Source organism: Bombyx mandarina, chromosome 26 (genome assembly GCF_030267445.1).
Source record: "Bombyx mandarina strain Sakado chromosome 26, ASM3026744v2".
Lineage (NCBI taxonomy): Eukaryota > Metazoa > Arthropoda > Insecta > Lepidoptera > Bombycidae > Bombyx > Bombyx mandarina.
Genome location: NC_143232.1, coordinates 2,585,098 through 2,607,254, shown reverse-complemented (window position 1 = coordinate 2,607,254; position 22,157 = coordinate 2,585,098). Strand labels below are relative to the sequence as shown.

The 22,157-nt window shown below is 39.7% G+C and overlaps 1 protein-coding gene across 2 annotated transcripts in view; it reads right to left on the bottom strand.

The window, feature by feature from the left end:
* LOC114248759 (cGMP-specific 3',5'-cyclic phosphodiesterase) overlaps positions 1–7,423 on the bottom strand; it is an 82,389-nt gene extending 74,966 nt beyond the window's left edge. For both annotated transcript variants that reach the window (XM_089738776.1, XM_089738777.1), the window contains exon 1: positions 7,256–7,423. The gene's annotated coding sequence lies outside the window, so the exon portion shown is untranslated. The remainder of the gene's footprint in view (positions 1–7,255) is intronic.
* Positions 7,424–22,157: the final 14,734 nt, after the last annotated feature.

The following is a 22,157-nucleotide window of genomic DNA, read 5'->3' as shown; positions in this document are numbered from 1 at the left end:
GACTTGTTTAGTTTGGTGTTCCAAATAGAAAGAGAATCGTTGTATCAGTCCAACTGAAACTTGAAGTAATTTGAACAGTTCATTACAATTTAATAACAAAGTATGCAAAGTAATCATTTGAATATTTTTTGCCGAATGCGATAACAATAATCATCAATCCTACTAATATTATAAACGCGAAAGTTTGTAAGAATGTATGTATGTTTATTTACTGGTGGTAGGACCTCTTGTGAGTCCGCACGGGTAGGTACCACCGTCCCGCCTATTTCTGCCGTGAAGCAATAATGCGTTTCGGTTTGAAGGGTGGGGCAGCCGTTGTGACTATACTGAGACCTTAGAACTATATCTCAAGGTGTGTGGCGCATTTACATTGTAGATGTCTATGGGCTCCAGTAACTACTCAACACCAGGTGGGCTGTGAGCCCGTTCACACATATAAGCAATAAAAATAAATAAAAAAAAAACTCGTTCACGCTAAAGTACAGAATGGATTTTGATGAAACTTTACAACAATACAGCTTACGCATCAGAATATCGCATAGGCTATAATTTATAAAGATATAGTGTGAATTATCCAAAATATAACGATAAGTATCAAGTAAGTAGGAAAAAAATCTGCCATCCGCGAAGTATACTGGCGTACGCCGCGAGAATCTTTGGAGTTATACGTTTTTATATGTAAAATGGTAATGTTTATCTTAAATAGTTCTACAAAAAAGCCCGCACAGCGTATTTCTATCTTTTATGTGTAAGCAATTATCCCCAAAATAGTGAACCATGAAAATAAGCAGAGGAAAGATTACATTTTTTGTTTTTTTTACGTAATTTTTTTATTGTGTTTGTAGTAACAACAGTAGTCAGAAACAGATTTGTATAAGGGAAAATTCAATAAGATCAGTAATAAATTACAGTTCCCGAAGCGAAGTGAGGGCGGGTCGCTAGTAAATAATAAAAAAAGACACTACATTTTTTTAATTTATTTATTTATTTATATACACACAAAAAAGAAGACATAGTACAGAGTAATAGGAAAATTATGTACAAAGGCACTGCTTATTTCTTTAAGAAATCTCTTCCAGCAGACCTGCGAGAGGATTATGAGAATAACAGTAAAAAGTGATGAGTGTGTGTAGAACAGCCAAAAAAAACAAATAGAACATGAGAATTGCATTTCCAAAATTTCTTTGGCTCATGAGGACGTTAGTTTGAAATATGTATAATACAAAAATGGTTCCGAACCAACATCGATCGATCGAGTTCACAGGAACGTCATAACCGCAGCTCTCGGCCGCAGAGAGTATCTACTTGCGACTCCATTAATTAATCGCATCAGTGTCTTAATAAGCTTCAAACTGTGTATTGTATGTTAATTTTATATGATTGTGAATGGGACTGAGACCACGACTAACGAGCTATTGAGGAAAACAATTCAACACAATTATAGGGTAGACGAAGATACTTTCTATGCAAGCCAGAATCGACTTATTAACCGTGCACATAAAACTCGTTTTTATTTGATCAATAATGGAATTGCGATCTTTCGGTACTGATTAATAAATTTTGTGGTTTTGTTTCCTCCAACACTGAATAATTAAATTAGTTTAGAATTGTCCCATACTTAATAATATCAACATCTGTTACTGTACTTAGCTTTTTTTTACAATAAAATCATTTTTTCTTACACTATTTTTAATTCAAATTTATTAAAATTTATTTTCTATTTTTAGTTGGTATTTCTATAAAAGCGTATTTTGTTAGTTTTCAAACTATATTTTTTTTAATTTTTTTTTGTTTCAATAATTTTTTTAATGTAGAATTGTCATCGGTCCTTAATATGTATACCAAATTTCGAGTTAATCCGACGTTTTGAAGGGGGCCAAAATCATGTTCAAAGATTCCGTTACATACTAACATACATACGTCTGAAGCTAATAAAAGCGTATTAAAAATAGTTTACTACCTGGAGTAACATATGCAATACCTACAAACGTACCTTTACCACAGTAAATGACCTGGCCCAAGCAACGCCGCTGTACCCGACTGTATCGCGTTATAAGCATAGCAGTTATAAGTTCAAATGGGTTCAAATCCTCCGGAAGCTCCCGAGTAAGCACTTACATAAGCTTAACAATTATTGGCGAACTAATTCTACGATGCAATAATAACAGGACGTGATAATGACATTCGTTCCCAACATTTTTTTTAATTGCGTAGCAAGAGCGGTGTGTTCCATGTTGCCACTACCCTGTCTATTTCCATTGAATTAATGATGCCGGTTGTATAGTTAGAATTTCGATCTTATGTCACTAGGACGATAACGAAATTCCTAGTTGTGATGTGTGAACTATAAGAAAACATATTTCATCCACTTTTACCTAAACAGTCATTATGAAACATACATTTATCAAGCTTTTTAAAGGAAAAATGGCTTAGATGGATGGACGAGATCACGGCCCACTTGGTGTTAAGTGGTTACCGTAGCCCATAGACATCAAGAACGTAAATGCCGCAAGCCATCTTGAAATATCGGTCCTAAAGCCTCAGTGTTTACAATATAACGGCTGCCCCACCCTTCACACCGAAACGTATTACTGCTTCACGGCAGAGAAGGCGAGGTGGTGGTACCTACCTGTGTGGCCTCATAAGACGTCCTACCACTATTAATTACACAAATTAAAATTTTTGCGGGATTGATTTTTATGACACAATGTTATTCCTTAATCTTAGAAGTCAATCGTAAACATTACTTAATTATGTATTAAATTAGAAAAATCGATACCTGACTACGGGATTCGAACACCGGCACAGTTGTATCGCTCAATACGAATGTACCGGGCGTCTTAACCCTTACGGCCTGGCCACGGGGATCGGCGGTGCGAACAGCGAAGCGGTGGACGAGGCGACCATTCGCGGAGCACCGTTTGCAGGCCACGGGTACTCACGTTCGCCGCCGCGACTAGTAAGGAAGTCCGACAGCGAAATGTCTATATCGAAATTATCTCGATATTGCTTACAAATTAATAGTTTTTTGGTTCAGGACCTATTATTTGGAAAAGATTGTGAAGTACATGATTTGAATAAGAATCGGAGTGTACCTATAGATGGAGAATTCCACAAGAAGTACGAGAAATACTTTGGGTGGCTAGACTTCCAAATAGCTGGTCTAGCTAGTATTTCAGCTATTTTTTTTTTATTGCTTAGATGGGTGGACGAGCTCACAGCCCACCTTGTGTTAAGTGGTTACTGGAGCCCATAGACATCCACAACGTAAATGCGCCACCCACCTTGAGATATAAGTTCTAAGGTCTCAAGTATAGTTATAATGGCTGCCTCACCCTTCAAACCGAAACGCATTACTACTTCACGGCAGAAATAGGCAGGGTGGTAGTACCCACCCGTGTGGACTCACAAGAGGTCCTACCACCAGTAATTACGCAAATTATAATTTTGAGGATTTCATTTTTATTACACGATGTTATTCCTTCACCGTGGAAATCAATCGTGAACATTTGTTGAGTACGTATTTCATTACAAAAATTGGTACCCGCCTGATATTCGAACACCGGTGCATCGCTCAACACGATTGCACCGGACGTCCGTTAGGCCACGACGACTTTAAAAATATAAAATAAAAAATAAATAAAAAATATAAAAATTTCGGTTTTAATTTTTCGCGGCGAAAACAACTACTCATTTAATCACTGTACTATTCGCCGCGACTACCGCTCGACTCCGTGGCTCGCGCCGTCCGTATTCATGCATTTGTTTTGCTCGCCCGCCGCATCGCGCGATTCGCTCGGTACATTTCGCCGGTCGCTTCGCCGGTCGCCCGTGCGCGTGGCTTGTTAGGTACATTTCTATGCTCTTATTTTAGTCGCTAGACGCTTCGCCGTTCGCACCGCGCGAATATTCGTATCGGCGAATGTCCCGTGGCCAGGCTGTTAGGCCACGACGAATTCAATAAAAGTCGGGCTAAAATCGTGTTTGTCCCACTCGCTCGTGCCGCGCCGCCACAGTTTCGGACACACCTGTCCTTAAATGGATGTGGTGTAGGTACACGCGATCAAACATACCAATACTACCAAATTATAATGGTCTCCACATTTGCGACTTTACGACGGAGCTCTAACTTGAAGTTCAATTATCGGTCATAGGTAACAGTACACCCGTCAAATCAGAATGTGTTGGTTTTCAACTGAAATGGGATGGATAGTGTCACCAATGTGGCCGTCAATCGTTCTGTCGCGCCAACGATCAGGTTCTTAATATAGAGTTAATTAGTACAAGTGCTAAGAGTCGCCCCTCCACGCAAACACGGTTCGAGGCATCGATCCGGCCTTGCACCTACCTACCTACCTTGGGACACTTACATAACTACGACGCTACCTAAATTCATGTTTTCGGTAATGTTCTAGTGTTTATCAGACGATCTTGTATGCTACAATTTTTATAGCTGTCATAAAGTTTGAAATATCGATAATAATCAACGTGGCACGAACCGTTCCGAATCTTTGGGAGATTGTACAATTCTAAATTCTTCTATGGACGATAACAGCCGATAGGGACCAACTTCCCATAATTAACCTGTTGCTCTAGATGGCTCAACGAGTTCGCCGTCCACATGATGTTAAAGAAGACTACCTTGAGACATGAAGTATCGTATAGTAACTATTTGTTACGTGACTGCGAAGCGGGCGATGGTGGACATCACAATGATATCGGGACCGCCGTGCGCCAGATGAGCCTTTAACTCGGCCGTTGTCTATAAAAGAGACGCAGTTCTGTCAATTTGTAATCAAATCAAACCTTATCAGTGTTTCGATAAAACGGAATCGGCAAGATTATGATAGCTCACTGAGCGCGGGTCATTTACTGTTTCATTCATTTTTGACATGTAATTTGTGTTTTGGGTCAGTCATCCAGTGTCTCGACGTGGTCCTGGTAGACCAACGACGCGATTAGTATCATGAAATTATAGAAGTCATTCGTGGGCCCAGGTCAGATTTTAATTTTTGTATCCTTAGTCCTTTATAGATAACTACTGGAGACTGGAGAGTGACCTAACATGGGTCCCTACATGAGTTTATCGGATCAGCCACGGATGCTTATAAAGGCAAACTTAGAAGTGATTCTGATATTTATGGACTTCAGTAACCAATTATCACCAGGCGAGCTCGTACAGCTATCTAAACACAATATTAATAATAAAAAAGCAGAGTTCGTCTAGTTACTCAGTAGTTCCACCAAGAGATACTTCCGAGACTTAAGTCATTTTATGTATTACGTTTTATCATTTTTAATATTGTTGGCGTTGTATATTTCTTATAAGGGTGGAGAGTCGAAACGAACTTCAGTGTACTCATCCTGGTCAAGATTCTCGGTTGACAGAGACGTTACGAATGACAATGTCATCGACCAAGATTGACCACGCGAAGTAGGACGGGCCAGCTTGATTCGTCAAACGTAATAATGTGTTGTCATTACAACCTTATTATTTATTACATTACCAATTTATTTTCAATTAGACATGAGTTGTTTTAATGCCTCTTCTTAATAGCCTCTTTATAATGAGTTTCAATAAAGTTGGTTATCTTGAATTTTTCCGTCAAAAGCCGCTTGTTATTAAAATCCAATTACCTATCTGGTCATCACACGAGTGGTTATGAATGTACCTACATACGATTACGACTTACAACGGCACAAATTAATTTTGATTCAGTCTGTAAATGACACCTTCTTTGCCTTTTTATTATCAACAGTCGCAAACACAGCTGGTCGTCGCCGTCCGTGGACATCGACTATGCAATTTGTTGGGAGTGATGTAAGTGGTTACTGGAGTCCACAGACATGACAACGTAAGTGGCGCCACGCACCTTGAGATATGAGGTCGTAGCGACAATTATATTGTATTACGGTTTTAAAGTGGAACTGAAATTCTCAGTGGGTCGCGTTTCCGATCCGGTTGTAGATTCTGCGAAGCATTGCTCTTGCTAGGGCCAGTGTTAGCAACACTCCGGTTTGAAACCCGTGAGCTCACTTATTAGCTCGGTGAATCTAGAATAACCCCTTGAGGTTACTAGAATAGGAAAATATTGGAAGTACGACTGCTTCGAGACAGAAGCAGGCGGTATGTTAAACTACCCGCACGACCTCACAATATACCTGGGGTAGAATGACCTCGCACTAGTTTGATGTTATACAGTTAATTTGAGATTCGACCTCATGTCTCAGGCTGGGCGGTGCATTCACGTTATTAGGTCCACGGTCTCCGTAACTACTTCACCGACGAATCTTCAAATCTCAAAATTTTATTCTTTCGTTGTCACAAGCCAAACAATCCAACGTTAATCTTGTTTTTATGTCTTAATTATACAATTTTTACAAGTTTCGAACAGTTTACTGTTTTCCGGTTATTGTGTTGTAATAACTATCATTAATTGTGTATTTAAGTATGGATTCGATTGAATCATCAATACATAAAGAGCTAAGAAAGAATATTTTATCATTCGATACAGCGTGTTACAGAAGGGTATTAGGGAAATTTGTTTTGATAGGCCAAAGCCGGCACGCCATAGTTTCGCCGGTGCTCTAGGCCTCAGGTGTATCGTTGTATGTTCTGTGGAAATGGGTATCCTACAAGTTACAATTAGATTTTTCGTACACACAGTTCTAAATTTTAATTGACGTACGTGGACAAAGCAAACTTTTATTGGAAAAATCGTTTTATATGTTTTGAAAAAATGGTATGCTGGCTTACCCTACTATATATCTTTCTCGAAAAAAAATGGTGTCTAAATTCTTAAAATGTACATACCTACTTAAGTGTAGTCAGCCGATGCTGAGAATATTAAAATTTATGTAACAGTATAATTAAGTACAAAAACTGGAGTAAAAAAATTATTGCGTTGATTGAATAATTAAATATTCCGCTAAACGGTCAAGATTATTCTCGAAAAAGCGTAATTCCTCTTGTTTAATATAGTAGTGATGTCTCAGTATTCGTAGAGTTAGAACTTTTCGCATTCGTGCTTGCGTTTTGTTTAAATCATATGTAGGTATTTCAGGACAAATTGGTGCTATAGAAATCTTCGCTATAGTAGAGGGGAAAAATGTCATATAACGAAAATTCTTACTCGAATTATATTTATTATTATTGAATTATAGTTTCATTTGATCGTTTATAAGCACTGGTCGTAAGTAGGTAATGGATTTGGACTAAAACGATTTCTTGTTATAAACGTTGACGAGTACTCACGTTGGATAAGTCCTTCGAAGCCGTGATTTATCAAGGTTATTTAATTACACAGTAATAAATAAACACAGCGACATTCACTTATCTTTTAATTTAATAATTATAATTTTAGCAACTCGCGGTTTAGGGTCCCATGCGGGCGACAAGACGTACACTCCCCCAAACATTCAGACGCGAACTGAAGGCTTGATTGAGGTGAGCCGGGCCGACCTCCCTCCTCGCCCCGCCGCCCGCCCAGGCACGTCGAACATGCGACATAGAACAGTTAAAGATAGATAAAAGATAAGATACGATTTATTCTCAAATTAAGATGTTTTCTATGGCGATTTAGTTAAGGCATCGACACATATATTTTTTTTATTGCTTAGATGTGTGGAAGAGCCCACAGCCCACCTAGTGTTAAGTGGTTACTGAAGCCCATGGACATCTACAACGTAAATGCGCCACACACCTTGAGATATAAGCTTTAAGGTATCAGTATAGTTACAATGACTGCCTCACCCTTCAAACCGAAACGCATTACTGCTTCACGGCAGAAATGGGCGGGGCGGTAGTACCTACCCGTGCGGACTCACAAGAGGTCCTACCACCAGTAATTACGCAAATTGTAATTTTGCGCGTTTGATTTTTATTACACAAAAAAAGCCAACTGATATCTTACCTTGGAAACTTCTACATTTCAGATTTATTGTCTAGGAGTCAAGAAATAAAGACATCTAAGTTAAAATGCGAAACTATTTTTTTCTTATCGATATCCAACGTGGGAAATATTGGTTGCTCCGGACTCGTTAGCAAAATTTAAATACAAAATGTATTCCCCTCAACCGTCCTGTGAGGAAAAACCGATTAAACAACTAATATTTAATCTACACTTGTTTACATCTGCCTTGCAGTGAAAAAATATTAGTATAATATAGATCATATTATAATACACATCTGTCCCATACAATACCGGATCCCGGTAAAAAAATACCATTAGGATATGATCTTTCAATGTGCGTCCAGAGGATTTTTAAACGATCTCAATAATTATAGTCAGCCCAACAATCGCATAATAACAGCAAACAGTTGTTTAATCGAAGCATAGTCCATTTGATTTGACATTAAGCACAAGAAAACATAAATCCTTCTATGTAACACAACATAATCTTTGCCCGTCTACCAGCAGCCACTGTTTTCGAGCAAAGCCGAAAGAATGTTTCATTCATGAAACAATTAGCTTTATGCTCGCGTTTTCAAAGGCTTTTATCGCATCGCTTTAGTTCTGTGTATCATCCCAACGTATGTTTGTACATATTGTGTAGTCGCGGCGAGTCTACGCGGCTACGGCGCGGCGGTTTTATACAATTAATTGTAGGGTAGTGTTTCATTTGGATATTTTTTTCTACGTATTCTAGTGACCTCGAGGGGTTATTCTAGATTCATTGAACTAGTAGGTGAGATCGCGGGGCTCAAACCTGAAGTTGTTGCTAACACGAACCTTGGCAAGAGCCGTGTTTCGCAGGTTCTACCACCGGATCGGAAACGCTACCCACTGAGAAGATCCGGCGACAAACTCAGTGGGCTGTGTCTGTGGGTTAATTTACTCACCGAGCCCTTCGTCGCAAGCGACGGGTTCGACGAGAGCGATGACCGGTGCTTGGAGTACCTAAAAGCACCGTTAGTGGATCGGGAGGATCCGAAATGACGTCCATATATTTAGGCTGCGTATTTTTACCTTGTGTCGCAAGGCAAGTTGTTGCATGGAGGTATGTTCGTTCATTTGTTACGTCATGGCTACAATAATTAAATTGCTTGTTTCATTTTGCTGGAAAAAGTCTCATTGTTAATAATGCACATGAATTTACGGACGAGCATTTAAACCCCAGGCGGACGTCAGACCGTCTCCAAAAACTCCGCCATCCTTTTTAAATCACACTCTTTATCAGAGAAATACAATTACGTTCTGTAAGGTCGACATTAGTATTTTTAAATCGATCAGGGACTTACGTATGTTACCTCGAACAAACAAATGAGAATTACCACATTTTTTTTATTGCCCTTGTGGGCAGACGAGCATACGGCCCATCTGATGGTGAGTGGTTACCAGCAATGCCAGGAGCAGAGCCAAACCGCTGCCTACCGCTTAATACTCTCCACAAGCCTCGTTTGAAGAAGGACATGTCATCCTTTAAGTATTAAGAGTAACCAATGTAGCAATTATGAAATAACTAGCCACCCGCCCTCGTTTGGCTTCGGAAACTGTAATTTATTATTGATTTTTCCACTATTTAATGGATGTATAATAATACATAGGACCTCTTGTGAGTCCGCGCGGGTAGGTATCACCACCCTGCCTATTTCTGCCGTGAAGCAGTAATGCGTTTCGGTTTGAAGGGTGGGGCAGCCGTTGTAACTATACTTGAGACCTTAGAACTTATATCTCAAAGTGGGTGGCGCATTTACGTTCTAGATGTCTATGGGCTCCACCACTTATCACCAGGTGGGCTGTGAGCTCGTCCACCCATCTAAGCAAGAAAAAAAAATAAAAAAAATATAAACCTTCCTATTCAATCACTCTATTTATTAAAAAAACCGCATCAAAATCCGTTGCATAGTTTTAAAGATTTAAGCATACATAGGGACAGATATAGGGATAGAGAAAGCAACTTTGTTTTATACTATGTAGTGATCAAGCATATTCCAGCGCTTGTGGAATTGGAGTCAGTCAGCGAGCCTGATACTACTCGGCCGATGCACTACGCTGCGCTTGGAGGTCTGCCAAAACGATCGACGAGTTGTAGCTTTTGGAAGCTATATTCTGCTATCATTACCAGCTATCATATAATATAATATAACAGCTTAGGAAGCTGGGTAGATCAGCCAATGGCCTCGCACAGGACTCCCCGCTTGACATAATCTGAAGTCGTGGTCGTTTCAAGATCGGTGACGCCATTCAGGCTGCGGATGTCTATGGGCTCTGGTAAACAATTAACACCAGGAAACAAGCGGTTCATTTTTTGGTTCCGAAAATGAATGAAATGAGCTCCCCTCCACGGTGTTTCCCGAGCGCTATGACATGTCCTTCTTCAAACGAGGCTTGTGGAGAGTATTAAGCGGTAGGCAGCGGTTTGTTGCATTGCTGAAGTACTTGGGCGACGGTAACCACTCACCATCAGGTGGGCCCTATGCTCGTCTGCCTACAAGGGCAATAAAAAAAATTATATAAAAACATAGATCATATTTGATATTTATTATATATACTACTACATACCTACATTATTACACATAAAAAATAAGCTTATCAAGTAAGGCTAAGGTCGCAGAGGTCACGTCTAAAACGGTCAACAGTGCCAGCAAAAAGGTCTAAAGCAAATTATGTAATTACCCAACTAGTCTTTTGAGAGCTGCTTTCTTACCGAGGTTGGTGCAGTATCTAGGACCCCTGAACACCGTCAACCTCGAAGCCTGCGGACTCCAGTAACCATTTAATACCAATTGGGCTGCGATCTTGTTCACTCGTCTACAGCATAAATAACAAATATATAAAATAATGAATAAATACAATCATTCTCCAGTGCGGTTCAATAAATTCCATTAGCGCATGATCCGTCAAGCCTCAAGTGCCCAAGTTACATACTTAATATAAACTGTCGCCTTGTACCGTAACTTAATATTGATAACGTCAGAATGCCCAATACAGCACTTAAATTAAGTATACAGAAAATCAGTCATTTTTTTATCAATATATTTGATTTCTATCAATCGAAATATGTACCCATGGTATCGATGTATATCTGCCGGCGCAGTGATATTCGTAATTATAACGTGTCCGCATTGATGAAGAAGATACAAATGTATTATTTGAAAAACCCTCAGACATAGTTTCTCGCCGGATCTTCTCAGTGGGTCGCGTTTCCGATCCGGTTGTAAATTCTGCGAAGCACGGCTCTTGCTAGGGTTCGTGTTAGCAACTTCGTCAGGTTTGAGCCCCGCGAGCTCACCTACTAGTTAAGGCGACGCTGATATAGCCTCTCAAGGCTATCCGCTAAGGTAGGAACAAAAAAATATATATTTGAAAACAGCATCACCTACAATTTTTTGATATAAAATTCATTTGATTTCATTATTTATCGCCGGCCATACATAAATTACGTTTCGAACGGCCAGTATTGTGAAATGGGAATTTCACAATACTGGGTACAGGACGCATGCAAATATAAACTGACCCATCCATCAAACTGTTGCTGGCTTTTGGTAGAAAATGGTCAAGATTCTGATTGTCGTAGATGGGCAGACTCTTTCTCTCTCTCTTGCCACGTACACTTGTAGCAGAGTCTGTTTTGTTGAGACAGATGATTAAATAAGCTTACTAAAATAAACAACATAACGTCAATGTCATAGCATACTACAGACACTGATGAGATACCTAACACAAAAACGATAAAGTCGACGCTCATCTCGACAGATGCTGTCCTGGTCTCAATTGTAGTCAAAAATAGCTACCCTAACCCTCCAGGCTTGGTTGCTTCGCAGGAACAATGCGCACGACGGTAATCCCGCCCCATATAGCGCCCCTACCAGTATTAAGCACATTTCTCCGCTTCCCTTTAACGTAAGTTTATAACCGCTTACGAACTTTGAACTAGTAATAAAGTGGATTTTGTACATGAGGCGATTATATCTGACTGATGAGGGTTCTAAGTTTCCGTCAAGACTCGACGTGATGGTTATAGCGATTGCTTTGTTGGGGTTGTTGGGTACAATAGAAAACGTTCGCTAGGCACACTCTGCAAAGGGCATGTGAGAGGATGATTGGGCGCGAGGACTGTGACATTATAATTGCCTAGTAATTAGGATAAGTTCAGCACCGTTGTTGCAGGGTCCATCGTCTGCAGCATCTGTCGATGAAGCGTACTCTGTTCTCACGACAATAAGAGGGTGAAAACTATGTTGTTAGAATCCATTTAATTTATAAATAGCGTAAGGTTTAGTTTGGCTTGCTGGTAAAAACTGGTTTTTGTTTTTTATTATGGTTTTATTTATTTTGTTCAATAGCTAAGCGTAATTTTTTACAATAAAAAAATGGGAAATGAAGCTAAGCTTTGAGGTATCAGTGATTGTGGTCGAACCTCAATCATTGTTGCGAACACCAGTATAAGTAACTAAAACACTAAAAAATATATGAAAAGTATAATCAAATACACACAAACAAAAAAACAAAACAAATCGCAGCACTGTAATGTGCAGACTTTGGAGGACTGGACAGATGGTGTAGCAATTGGGGGTATAGGATTACAAACTTGCGATATGCGGATGATACCACTTTGTTTGCAACTAATGCGCAATGCTTGGGGAAGTTGCTGTCGAGGATGGAACATGAGCCTTGAGCCGTGAGCCTTGAGTTTGGATTGAGGATTAACCGCAGTAACACCAAAGTGATGATTGTCGATCGCGCTGAGAATAACTCGCCGGACGTGACTCAAATAGGGGGTTGCGACGTGGTTCAGTCATACCATATACCTTGGGGCTTTAATCTCAAATAATGGCGGATGCGTGGACGAAATCAAAAGGCGCATGGCTGTCACGAGGTCGGCGATGGACGGGCTGAGGAAAGTATGGAGAAATAAAAACATAACCAAAACCACAAAGATCAGGTTCGTTAGAACACTAATATTCTCTATATTTCTATACGCTGCTGAGACTTGGACCGTGCGAGACGAGGTAAGGAAGAAAATAGACGCTTTGGAAATGTGGTGCTGAAGAAAAATACGTGGAGTTTCGTGGACCGACTTTCGTACAAATGTCTCGATACTTCAGGAACTCGGCATCAAGCAGCGTCTATTTACTATAGTACAGTCTCGAATGGTGGATTTCTTCGGACACGTTTCGCGACGAGATGACCGGTCCATAGAACGCCTCGTTGTACAGGGAAGGGTTGATGGTACAAGACCGCGCGGGGGGACACCAATGCGATGGACCGTCCAAATTAAAACTGCAGTGGAAGATCCCCTAAATGAGTGCAGTAGAATGGCCTCGAGCAGGGAGAGATGGCGGGACATCGTGAGACGCAGTCTGCCCCTACCAACACTACATGCACCTGACGCAACTAGGTCACGGTCTCTGTTATTTGATAACAATTAAAATTTGTGGTTTTATATTATACTACGTATTTTTCCTATCATTATCAATTTTAACAATGTTTGTATGTAACCACAATTTTTAAGGAAAAATATATGTTTGACTTTGTACTTTAATAGAAGAGTAGGCAAAGTTGTTACTGACTATTCTATAATATACTTATACTTAGCAATTGCTCGTAGTTTAAAACAGGTCTGTTTACCGACAAATATAATGTCATAATTTAATTTCGGAAAATGAAATATCCTGTATTAGTCTTTCGTAAAATAAATAAATATTGGTGTTTATCGGTGGATATACGGATCTAAATAGCAATAGGAGCCTAGGCAGGGGCTCAGACATCGCAACAGGAATACTGTCGCCTTGAGGCTTGTGGTCCAGGTATCAATTGTATTGTCTCATAGCAGCTGCACAAGTCCTCGTCGCAAAACGCATGACTAATTTTCGGCAGACATACGCAATAATACGCATGATGGTGTCCACCCTGTGGTGCGCGCTCACAATATTCCGGATCATCTTGACCGTCTATACCTTAAACCCATAAAATATTATTTGGTGATATATCTCTGTGCTTCAGTTTACGAAACTTTAGCCGCTTCCGAACTTTGAACTTTTACTGAAAGCGATTACGTTTGAGAAGGGTTTTATGCCCCGATAAAGTGTTGACGTGTTGGTCTTAACTAGTTTGTTATACGACGCAGTTACCGTTACTGTGTGCGTGTGTGTGTGTGTGCGCGTGTGTGTTACTGGTATATAATTAAAATTATTTTTACGGACAGTTGTCTGTGACCATGGCAACTGTAAAGTAATCGAACGGGATTAAATCGTACAAGTAGTTGTAATTCTGTCTGCGACTGGCGAAAACCCGAAGAACATACTATGTACTACATATTTTAGCGGTAGGCAGCGGCTTGGCTCTGCCCCTGGCATTGCTGAAGTCCATGGGCGACGGTAACCACTCACCATCAGGTGGGCCGTATGCTCGTCTGCCTACAAGGGCAATAAAAAAAAAAAGTATATTTCTAGTCTTATTTGTGTGTACTGGTTTTTGTGTGAAGTGGGAAACCCTACAGTCTAATGCCTAAATTGATGAAAAATCGTTCGAAAAATTGCATCATTTTGAAAAGATGTTGTTACATAAAAGTTAAAATAACAGAATGTTTACTGGATTTGACTCGTGATTAGTTCATTAATTATACAACTTATGATATTACTTACTTAGTTTATTGGAAGAGTAACCAATGAAAGTGTTTTAATCATATAATAAATGGTCCTAGAATACCATAGTAACTGTAATGTTCGCCTTTCAACTCAACTTTTACTGTATATTTCAATTTGGACAGCTGTTCTCGCAATTTAGTGCTCACGGATACCGGCGACCGATTAACATCAGGTGGGTCGTTCAATGTCACAAACGGAAGACATTAATTACTGGTGGTAGGACCTCTTGTGAGTCCGCGCACGGGTAGGTACCACCACCCTGCCTATTACTGCCGTAAAGCAGTAATGCGTTTCGGTTTGATGGGTGGGGCAGCCGTTGTAACTATACTTTTTTTTTTTATTTTTTTATTGCTTACATGGGTGGACGAGCTCACAGCCCACATGGTGTTAAGTGGTTACTGGAGCCCATAGACATCTACAACGTAAATGCACCACCCACCTTGAGATATAAGTTCTAAGGTCTCACTATAGTTACAACGGCTGCCCCACCCTTCAAACCGAAACGCATTACTGCTTCACGGCAGAAATAGGCAGGGTGGTGGTACCTACCCGCGCGGACTCACAAGAAGTCCTACCACCAGTAATAAAGAGAGAGAAAAAAAAGAGATTGAGACCTTAGAACTTATATCTCAAGTTGGGTGGCGCATTTACGTTGTAGATGTCTATGGGCTCAAGTAACCACTTAACACTAGGTGGACTGTGAGCTCTTCCACGCATCTAAGCAATAAAAAAAAGGATAATTAGGTACTTGTGGTTTATGAGAATTATTCCAACATTCCATTTAAGAAATAATTCATGTATCATCATATGAAATCACAGTAATAGAACAATAGAAAATTATGTAAATATGTCATTCCTGTTGTGTATTTATAGATAGACTAGCCGTGTTCGCCCGCTTCGCTGGGGACTTAAAATTTACATTATTATTTATTGTCATTATTATTAGGGAGTCCAAACACTCATATAAAGATTAGCCTATCCATTAAGTATAGGTATGTATTTTCTACATGGATACCAAGTTTCAAGTCAATCCGATGCATGGTTCAGTAGTTATAACGGACCATCCGTAAATACCACTGTAGATTTATATATTAGTATAGATGTGTTATTTTATTCACATCAAAATAAAGTTTAGCCCAGTGAAACTATAGCACAAACTGAGTTCCTCAATAAAGAGAAACAACATTTAAAGCTATTGCTTCACCACTTTTTACGTTTTTTTATATTTCAATATTCAAATATGTTTTAATATTTCTATTATTCCTTCTTCTTATGTTTCAATATTCAAATTACCATTTAAGTCACCTTTATAACATATAGAAGGATCCCAAATTTTTTTCAAAAAAGATTATAGCCTATGTAACTCGGAAATGTGTAGCTTCCAAACAGTGAAAGAATTTTTCAAATCGGTTCTATAGTTTCGGAGCCTATTCAATACAAACAAATTTTTCCTCTTTATTATATTAGTATAGATATAGATTAACCTCTTTTAAAATTAATGTCATTCTTATATATCATATTGTTATCCGATTCTGAGCCATGTTCAGTATTTCAAACCTGTGGCTCACTACAAAGTTAGTTGTAAATCAAATTTCCACACGAACAGACACACACAAGAAAACGAGCTAATGAAAACGCAGTAAAATGAAGTTTCTCACTCAAAGCCCAGCGTTTAGCTGTTTGTTTATTAGGGTTTAGGGCGCTTTTATAGCTTGATGCTAGACGCCGCGCGTCCCATACTACCGACTACGGTAGTGAACTTGTGAATGGCCACAGGGTTATTTTTGGTATTTGGAGTTTTCAGGAGGCACTGATTTTGATAAACGAACCAAGTAATTGAACTAACAATAATACGATTAGAACATGTCAACGAAATCTCTGGTCAGAAGGTAAGTTCAGAAAAAAGGTAAAAATGGTGGTAAACATAAATTTTGAGAATTGAAACGAATGAATTTTTGATAGGATTGGGGATCGGTTGTGGGCTACTTCGTTCCTGCTCTTCAGCCCGGAATACCCGGGTGATGGGTGACATTTTCATCAAGTCATCGACAAGCACAAACCACTTTTTAGATGATGTCATAAATCATCTTTGCAAGCATTGCGTTTTTATAGAAAGTTCCCAAAACAGAAACGTAACGAGTGCTGAATAAATATCACACGGAGTATCGTACCTGAGTAGATCTAAAGACCGCGTACAGGTTATAGTGTTTATATGCTCACGTGATGGCTTAGCGTCAAGCGAGCAGGTTATAATACTTATAAGGTTATAATCCCTACGCGTTATTTACACTCTGAGCGCTGAGAAAAGCAGGAGCAATCTTTAATCATTTCTTCTCTATTCATAATAAAAAGCTAAATTAAAATTAAAAAAGTATCTGCGCACGAAACAACAGAGTCTTTTGTCTTCACAATAAATAGGCAAGGTTTAAAAACCTAAAGCTCAAACAACAAGTCTTCCGCGAACGCAAATAGCCATTACGAAAGTTTAAAACAACTGAATATCGAAGCTTTGTGAAAGTTCGCGTTTGTTCAGTTCAGCCTTATTTAGTTACCGACTCAAACAAGGAGACTGACTGTTTTATGTTTCTATCTGTTGTAAGGAAGTTTTTGCATAATCCTCGAAATTCAATAATGCGGTGGCTTTGACGTAACGATATTTTAGCTTTGTCTTAAGGTGGGTGGCGCATTTACGTCGTAGATGTCTATGGGCTCCAGTAACCACTTAAGACCAGGTGGGCTGTGAGCTCGTCCACCCATCTAAGCAATAAAAAAAAGTGTAATTTTGTCCCGCAGACTAGATTCGTTTCAATTTATATTTATTAAATAACGTGAACACTTGAAGGGAGCTTACTTCGTTATATTATTTATTACCTTTTACAATTTTTATGGCCGAAATTTGGGAATGTTTAACAAATTTTGATGACCGGCCGACACCTAAGTCTATCGCCATAACCTATTTACTTTCCTAGGTGATGGAGCGAATAATAAACACCCACCTCCTTGGGTGTCTTCAGAATCGCCAGCTGATCAGTAAGTGACAGTACGGTTTCTGTCACAATCGTTCTACTGACGATCTTCTTGTACACCTTACCCACAAGTGCTGACGTCCTTGAGCGACGGTAACCACTCACCATCGAATGGGCTGTATGGTAGTCTGCAAATAATTACGTAAAAAGAAAATATAAGTACGAGTATGTGGTTCTAGCAAGTAATTATTGCACTATACATCGAAATAAACTAGCTGACCCGGCAAGCCTCGTAGTGCCTCAATCGATAAATAAAAGACCTAAGCTTTTGTATAAAATAAACTTAAAACAAACAAAAGGAATCCATCCGACGGGGGACACATCAAAGTCTCGGTTATATGTACTCGTATATAATTTGAAGCTGCATTGTGTATGTATTAACACAGTAGTGCCGCGTTCACTGTAAAGAGACAGATTTCTTCTTCTCAGTCGTTCACTCCTGGCGGAGTGGTCGTGGTTACGTAAGTCTTAATATTTGGTTGCGGCTTTTGAGAGACTTCTCCATCTTTCTCTATTTGTGGCGGTACGTTTTGAAGTCGTCGTGGCCTAAAGGATAAGACTCCCCGTGCATTCGTATGTAGCGATGCACCGATGTTCGAATCCCGCAGGCGCGTACCAATTATTTATAATGAAATACGTACTCAACAAATGTTCACGATTGACTTCCACGGTGAAGGAATAACATCGTGTAATAAAAACCAAACCCGCAAAATTATAATTTGCGTAATCACTGGTGGTAGGACCTCTTGGGAGTCCGCACGGGTAGGTACCACCACCCCGCCTATTTCCGCCGTGAAGCAGTAATGCGTTTCGGTTCGAAGGGTGGGGTAGCCGTTGTAACTATACTGAGACCTTGGAACTTATATCTCGAGGTGGGTGGCGCATTTACGTTGTAGATGTCTATGGGCTCCAGTAACCACTTAACACCAGGTGGGCTGTGAGCTCGTCCATCCATGTAAGCAATAAAAAAAAAAAAAAAACTCAGTAAGGGAACACTTCGTAGATAACTTAACCAAGTCTGTCCACCTTGTGGGTGATCGGCCGCGAGAGATTTTTGATTTGGAGCTCTTTGAGGATGGATACATTAGTGCGGTGAGCATCCATTTTACCCTCAGCAAGCGTCTCCAGCACCACATCTCAAGGGCGTCAATCTTTTTACGACATTTTTGATGGATCGTCCATGTTTCTGCTCCATATAGAAAAATAGGAAATATTAAGCACCTCATTAAGCGAACTTTGGTGTTTTTAGTTATACGGCGACCTTTCCATATTTTTGTGAGCTTTTCCACGGCTGATCGCGTCACGGCACAACGTCTTTTAATGTCTTCTTCGCAACTTCCAGTATTTGTGATTGTGGATCCCAGGTAGATGTAACTCTGGACAACTTCGCAATTTGCTATTTCGTGTAAATCAGATCGATTGTTATTCTTACGATCCACCACCATCACTTTAGTTTTATCGTGGTTTATGGCAAGGCCAAAGTCGGAACTAGTTATTTCCAGAAGCGAAAGAAACCGTTCTACGTCGGCTAGTGACGTTGCAAAAAGAGTAGTATCGTCTGCATATCTAAGGTTTGATATCAGTCGACCTCCAATTGAAACGCCTTTGTCCCAGTTTTCTAAAACCATCCGCATTATGTATTCGGTGTAGATATTAAACAAAAGAGGGGAGAGAATACATCCCTGTCGAACACCAGCTTGAGTCTTAAAATTTTCGGAATCTATTCCGTCCTCGCGAACAGCAGCTGTGCCGTCTTCATAAAGTATCTTAATGAGATAAACTAGATGTTCTGGTACTCCCATTATTATTAGTACTTCCCACAGCTTCCACCACTTAACGGTGTCAAAAGCTTTGCGGAAATCCACAAAACAAATAAACAGCGGTTTATTGGACTCACGCGCTTTTTCTATGATTTGTCTTAGGTTGAGAATTTGTTCGCGTGTTCCTTTTCCTTTCACAAATCCAGCTTGTTCTTCTGCGATCTCCCGACCCACATATGCCTGTAGTCTCTTATTTAGAATAGAAAGAAGGACCTTGTTCGCGTGGGATATCAGAGATATTAGGCGGAAATTATTACACTTTTTAGTCGACCCTTTTTTATGCAGTGAAATGAACAAGGAATGTGACCAATCCTTAGGCCACTCTCCCGTATTCCATATTTGCAGACAAATTGAGTGTAAGGTATCTACACCAATATCCCCCATCATCTTAAATATCTCTATGGGAATTTCATCAACCCCTGTAGCCTTGCCACATTTGAGGTGTTTTATAGCGGCCTCTACTTCCACTCTCAATATAGACGGTTCTTGTTCTGCGGGCATTGCGCAATTAGATTCAGGGATCAGTAATCTTTGCTTATCTAAAAACAAGGATTTGCAGTATTCCTCCCATACCCTGACAATCAGCTTAATTTCTGTTACAGTGTTACCAGCAGAGTTCTCTATTGCCCAGGACTTTGGCTTGAATTGTTTTGTAATCGTAAAAGTTATGGAAAGTTATGGAAAGAGACAGATAAGTGTTTGCCATTTCGTGCTAATTTAATGTTAATAATAAACTAAATGTAAAGGGCCATTATAACCGTAAGTACAAAGAACAGATAATGAGGTATTTGCAATTCTGTAGACTTTTCCAGGACGAGGGAGCCGGCCTTCCTGTAACACAGAGCGACTTTTAATTTCAGTTCTTTTAGATGTAGTCTTTTTATGATGGGAATAATATCTTAGCGTCGGCGTATAACAAAAAATTACCTTAGATATATTACGAACTGAATGTTTTTTTCTGTTGCTTAGTTAGGTGGACGAGCGCACGGCCCACCTGGTGTTAGAACTTATATCTCAAGTTGGGTGGCGCATTTACGTTGTAGATATCTATGGGCTCCAGTAACCACTTAACACCAGGTGGGCTATGAGCTCGCAACCATATAAGCAATAAATAATGTCTGTCTGCCTCCAGTATGTATTGCGCCATCGGTAGATCATGACATAACCTGTATATAGTCAATTTATCACGGGCATTCCCAAAAAATCGATACCGGCCGTAGTTTGGTAACTAGATCGTATTCGTTGGGAGCAAACTAATTTATCCTTCTGTTTGGATGTTTCCTTTGCTCATAAATTATCCGCTATTTGTTTGAGGCCTATTAGACGATGTCGTAGTATTAATTAGAGTAGAGATGAAGAGATCGCTTTTAGTGATAAGACCGCCTATTGTACAATTACTCTGCTCTGTTTGTTGACTGTTTAAAAAAAAATGTTATTTGTGTTTTAGTGTGCAATAAAGTATATTCTCTCGCTCTTTGTAATTAGTTTCCTGAAGTCATATCGATAAAACTGAATAAAAATGTCAATAAATATAATAAGTCTTGTGTAGAAATAGCCAGGTTCAGATATTTAAACGTGTTTAAGGTTTTGGTGGGAATTGAAATCGTGTGGTACTATATACCTAGTCAGGTCATAAATTCTGTCACATGTTTAATGTAAAATAATTGAAACAAGTTTATTCATTATGTAACCATTCATATACCAAAATGAACTTAATAAAACATAGATTCTTATGACACTAAAGTTTATTCAAAATGACCTCCGTGATTTTGAATACAGGCCTTCAATCTGCGCGGCCAGTCGTCTATCGCAGCACGAACGAGGTCCATGTCAACATCGGCGGCTGCCTTAATCAAGGATGTCTTGAGTGACTCCAAATTGGGATGAGGCTTTGAGCACGCCTTTTCCTCCAAGTGTTGCCATATCTTGTAATCTAACGGATTCAAATCTGGACTGGAGGAGGGCCAGTCTTCGTGCCGGATGAAGTCGATTTCACGCGCCGCCAGCCAGTCTTCTGTGCTCTTCGCTCTATGAGCTGGAGCCGAATCTTGTTGGAATACCCAGTGCCTGTTATTGAACATGGTATGAGAAACAGGTTCTACAAGGTTCGTCAGGATTGTATTTTGATACACAACTGCATTCGTTTTTACACCTTTCTCACAAAAATGTACCTCTGTTAAGCCCCAATCATAAACTCCCAACCATACCATGAGCGAGGATGGAAAATGACCTCGTTGGACACGCGGAATACGGTTGCTGGCTTCTTCACTACTGTGTGTGTACACCTTATCATTTTGTTTGTTGTAGCTCTCTTCTACGGTAAAAATTTTTTCATCCGAAAAAAGAATTTCCCGATATTTTTTTCCCGCGTACTGCTTCAACAAAGCGTGGCATCTCTTCAGTCTCAGGTCCATTAGACGAGCATTCAAACGATGGTTCTGCTTAACCCTATCTGAAGGGCCAACAGTTTCTGCTTACGTTTGAGATTTCTTTGAATTCGCGCCTTCACAGCTTTTATCACTGCTGGAGTCCTAACAGACCGAGGGCGATCACTTCTTGACCTGTCATCTACACTAGAGTCTTCATTGTATCGTTTGATGGTACGATAAACGAATCTTTTGGTTATATTCAAATTTTTCAGTATGTTAAAAATTTGAATTGGCGCGTAACCGCAACGATGCAACGCAATAACTGCAACACGGTCTTCTTTAAGCGTCC